Raw genomic sequence first — 5,701 nt, forward strand, 5'->3', positions numbered from 1 at the left:
GGGGGGGGGGGGGGGGGGGAAGAGACAGAAATGTTTAATAAATAAATAAATAAATTAAAAAAAATAAAAATAAAAAAAAAATTCACCAAAAAGAACACTATAACATGTTGATTTTTACAGCCTCTGTTGAAAGTTAATAAAATGCCTTTGTCTTTGGTAGAAACATGTTGCTGGTTAATCATGGTCAGACATGCAATTGTTAACAATTGTGTTTGACCTTACAATTGAAAATACTGACTCATATAAAATATTTCCCAAATATCAGTTTTTGTTGACTATAGTTGTCAACTTACCACAGTCTTAGACTCATCTGGGAAGACAAAATCTTAATTGAGGAAATGCTTCCATGATATTTACCTGTAGACATGTGTGTAATTCATTTTCTTGAACAATGAATGATGTGAGACTGTCCAACTCATTAGATATTGGGCTACCCATGGGCAGATGGTCCTGGGTGAAATAAGAAAGAATTTTGAGCAAGCCATGTGAGAAAGCCAATAAGTAGCATTCCTCCATGGCATCTGCTTCAGGTTCTGCCTCTACCTTCCTGTCTTGAGTTCATATTCTGAATTCTCTTTATGATGCTCTATGGATGGAACATGTAACTTGAAATAAACCTTAACTATCCAAAGTTAGTTTTGGTCATGGTGTTTTAGTTGCAACCATAGTAACTCTATGACACTTGTTTATTAATGAATGCCATTGGAGAAAATGTTGTTTCTCACACTTCCATGAATTTACAAATTAAACAGTGAGTTTTATTAGATTTTTACTTTGAAGCCTAGAAATAGTCAAGTATAAACAATTACTCATGGATCACAGGAATATGTTTATTACACCAACTCATGAATGCACACATAAATGCACAGAAATCAAATGAGGCATTAGCTGTTCCCTACATAATTCTTTAAAAACAAAATATAATCACAAAAGTTAAAATTATGCATTAGAAACTATAATCGTGTCTTAAAGAAAGAAAATAAAAATTCATATGGACTCCTTAGAAAGAAAAAAGATACTTCACAGTCAACATGCTATTCTGAAATTTTTATGTTATGGGTTCACACAAGTTCATATATAGAAAACTCTTTGATGATTGTCAGGACATAATCTGAGAGCTAGGAAAGACTTAAGGGTCTGCTCATTCAGTCATGGCTCATCCTTCACTGATGCTCTAGGAAGGACAGGACATGAATTTCAAACAAATAAAAGGAAACTGAGCAGTTGATAGTCACCAGTGATAATTAGTTCTTGAAAACTAATCATTGAAAATCTTTATTCCACGTAAACTGAAGGTACAAATCTACCTCCCCGCCTCTTTAGGTTTTCATTAACTTATCTGTCCTTATCTGCCTCAGATACAACACAAGCTACATTCTCCTGTAAGCAATTCTTTGTTCTATTATGTTGTAAGAATTAGCCTGACCCAATCTAGTCATTATTTGTTGAGAGTCACCCAATTTTCTTACTCAGCCGAGTAAGATAGGGGTAGCTGACTGAGGTCTTACTGCCTTCTCTTTCAATGAACACTTTTCTCAAATTTCAATACTTTTTGAAGTGCACTTATTCTTACATAGCACTTTGTATGTGTGGTGTTGAATAATTTAAAATAAACTGTCCTTATGGCTTGTCCCAGGTTTCACCCAGTCTTTCTCCCATGGCACACTTGACTCAACATTAGTTTCCTAAAGGCAATATTGCTGATTCTAAGCCTTTAGTATTTCAACAAGTCTAGATATTTCAACAGTATAATATATTTATTTGTGGGTTTAATTAATAATAAGAAATATATTAGCTCTTTCTCTTTTCTCTCATTAATATCTTAATAATGTTAGTCATATTCTCTGTGGAAAGATGTATTTCTTTAGAATTTTTGAGTGAGCCCATTATATAATTTTCACAGAGCCATAAAACTGTCAGTCAATCTGTCTGCTGTTATCTCTGAATCAATACACTAGTGTAGGACAATTGCTCGAAAATTGCTAGCAAGCCAGGAAGTAATGAGGAGTCTAGTATTGATTGACTCATGTCACAACCTGTCATGGGAGGGAGAAATTCTAAAATTATATCTGTGGTATAAAAGTAGAGCACCTAGAAAGAAAGATATCCATAGTCTTAAGCTTTTCTGTTCTGCATCGTTTCCCATTAATGCTCTAATAACTTGTCAATGTGCTGTCAACTGTTTACTGGGGTGTGAGTCAGATGGAGATGTAACTGTGGCTCTAAATTCTAACAAACCTTGGTAACTATTAGTGGGAGAAATGGAGTAGCTATGTGTAAACATAGCTTACATAGTAAAGCAAATGGGGGATCCATACAGTAAATTATAGTAATTTTAAAAGTGATGGTGTAGGAGGTCCTTCTGTATTTGTGTTTCTTTCATTGGTTATTAAAGAAACTGCTTTGGCCTAGTGGATAGGGTGGAACTTAGGTAGGCAGAGTAAACAGAACTGAATTCTGAGAAGAAGCGCAGAGTGGCAGATGCCATGAAACACCTGCCTGAGACCAATACTGGTTAGAATCTTTCCTGGTAAGCCACGATCACGTGGTGATACACAGATTTAATAGAAATGGGTTAATCAAGATTTAGGAGTTAGCCAATAAGAGGTTAAAACTAATGGGCCAGGCAGTGTTTAAATGAATACAGTTTCTGTGTGATTATTTTTGGTGTAAGCTAGCTGAGGAGGATGAAAAGCAGGCCCGCTCTTCCTACAACAAAATGATTTTAAAATTTATATATTACTACTGCTGTGTTTTATGTGTGCACATGTGTGTCTAGGCATGTAGAGGCCAGAGGTCATCCTTTAGGAGGTGCTTCTCTCTTTCTACTTTGGGTTGCTGGGATGGAACTCAGCTCATCCTGCCTGCTCAGAGTGCTGGCTAGTATTATTTCAGCTTCTCACAGAGTAGAGTCTCTGGAGAAGAGGGAGACTCAGCTGAGAACGGTTCTTCATCAGGAAGTGCTATAGGCAAGCCTGGAGGGCATGTTCTTAATTAATGATTAAAGGGGGAGGACCAAGGCCCACGTGGTGGGGTCACTCCTGGGCTGGTGGCCCTGAGTTTTATAAAAAGTTGGCTGTACAAGACATGGGAGCAAGGCAGTAAGAAACACTCCTTGCCTTCTGCCTTAGCTTCCGCTTACAGATTCCAGTTATGTTTGGGATTCTGCTCTGATTTTCTTTGATGATGAAAAATCATGTAAAAGTTGTCAGCAAAATAAATTCTTCCATACCCAAGTTGCTTTTGGTCATGGTGTTTCTTCACAGCAATTGTAACCATAACTAAGACATTCAGCAAGCACTTTTACCTGCTGAGTTATCTTGCTGTCCCTGCTGTAGAGTTTAATATCCTTTCAACTATTAGTTAAAAATGGCATGCTGGCTTAGGACTTTTTCTAGATGTTTTCACTAAATACCAAAGATTATGAAAATCTAATCAATGTAATGACATTAATATAATAACTGAATTTTTTTTTCCTGTAATCAACCATCAAGGAGTCACTGCACAAAGCACTTTCTGGATATTCCATCCATCTTGGGTCCTTCCAAAGTTACTGAAAAGCAGAGGTTCTGCATATATGGTTATCATGCACACTCCTTTCACCTTGGAGCCTCCAAATAAATGACAGAGCCACTTGCCCAGTTATTCATCAGTTTCCCCGCCTATCCTGAATGGAATAGCCCTGTGATAAACACTGGGGACCTGAGAAAGGAATGTGCCATGCCTTGTGATTAAAAACAGAAAAGAAAAATTGGCTCTAACGTTTTATGATCATTAGTGAGCCCTGCTTTTCCATGAGGAGACTGTTAATTTTGTTTCTTCCTCTTCGATAATGATTCACTTATACCAACAGAACTTCAGACTCTCAAATGAAGGTAAACTTTCCCTGTGGCTCAATCAAGGCCATGCATCTCTAAGCCCCTGGAAGAGAAACTTTGTGGATTAATCTCAGAAGTCGTAAAATGCAGTGGAAGAAATATCATATTTCTGGACTAAATGGTGATTTTACTAATTATTTAAATCCAACCTCCACTTGGCACACAGCAGCACACTCTGGAGAGTTTCTTAATATTGGCAAATGATGCTCTTTTATACAAGATGAAATTTGAAATGTCTCCACCAATTTGAATTCCAATAAAGGGTATCATTTTCACAATAAATATACTTTTTATCACATTAGTATTTAAAGATGGATTTGGTGTCTTAGCAAGATGAGACGTGTGATAAAATTGAAAGAGAAGACATTGGAAAACTGAGAAAGGCTAGTCGTTTCTTGGAGAAAATAATCTAAATCACAAAGCTGTAAGCAGAGGAAAAATATTCAAATGAACTGTTAATACTCAGAAGTAATAAACTGTGTAACCTTAAATTGTAAGAGAATTGCTTAATTACAAAAATAAATATTTCTATAGTCATACGCTAGAAGCTATTTTTGATGATTTCAAAATTCTCATAAAATTACATAATCATTTCTATTCATTTATACATGACTAGAAAATTTTATAACGTTCTACATGTACCGTTGGATAAAGCTTTTATTTTACTATAAAATCAGTTAAATAATTTTTTTTCTTTTTTTGGTTTTTCAAGACAGGATTTCTCTGTAGCTTTGGTGCCTGTCCTGGAACTAGCTCTTGTAGACCAGCTGGCTTCGAACTCCCAGAGATCCGCCTGTCTCTGCCTCCCGATTGCTGGAATTAAAGGCGTGCGCCACCACCACCCGGCTTGAGTTAAATAATTTTATATGTATTTTCATAGATAATACATTTATTACAAGTACATATAAATTTGTAGCCTTATCCTATGGTTAAGACTGGAATGGCTGCTACAGAAATATTAAGTATGGCATTTGCTGACATGAAGAGAGCCTGAGATTTTTAAAACTATGTATTCAGTTTATTTACACTGAGGGTGTGTGTTTGTGTGTGCATATGCATGCACAGATGCTTTTGGGTGAGTGTTCACTTAAACAAACCCAGCTCTACACACATTGTCTTGTGACTGCTAGTTTTATGTCAGCCTGAAAGAAGCAGGATTCGTTAGACATGGACAACCTCAATTGAGAAAACGGCTCCATAAGATTGAACTATAGATTATTAAAACAATATAGGTTATTACTTGATTGGTGAATTATGATGAACAACACACTCAATTTAGGATGATACCACCCCTGAGCTAGTGGTCCAGCATTCCACATGAAAGCAGGCTAAGCAAACCATAAGCAGCAAGTCTCTAAGCAGCAGTTCTCCATGACCTCTGTATCAACAAAAGCAAATCCCCTGAAAATTGGTATTCCAAACATTCCATCAATTGTAAATTCAACATTGCTTTTGTGATTCATATTGTTTGGAAATAAATTTCAGTCACATTGAAAATCACCTTCATTTTGAGGTACCCCGTGTCAAATAAATTTACTGTTTATTCATTTTGGTGCTGGGGATGGAACCAGGCACTGATGTACTGAAAATAATACTCATCCACTGTGCAACAATCTTAGCCCCTAAAATGTACTTGGTCTTGCTAGAGACTGTAATAATTCAGAAATCTTAGAAATAACCCAATTGGTCATGTGTTGCTTAAGGAGAGTGATTTTGTAAACATTTTGGATACAAATTGCTAAATTATCCTTTGGAAAGGTTGTGCAAATTTGCACAGCTTTTACCAGTGTAATGCGAATTTCCTTTTTTTATGAGGATTATTT

The sequence above is a fragment of the Alexandromys fortis genome, unplaced genomic scaffold (genome assembly GCF_014885135.2).
Source record: "Alexandromys fortis isolate MF-2015 unplaced genomic scaffold, M_Fortis_MF-2015_v1.1 scaffold_37, whole genome shotgun sequence".
Classification (NCBI taxonomy): domain Eukaryota; kingdom Metazoa; phylum Chordata; class Mammalia; order Rodentia; family Cricetidae; genus Alexandromys; species Alexandromys fortis.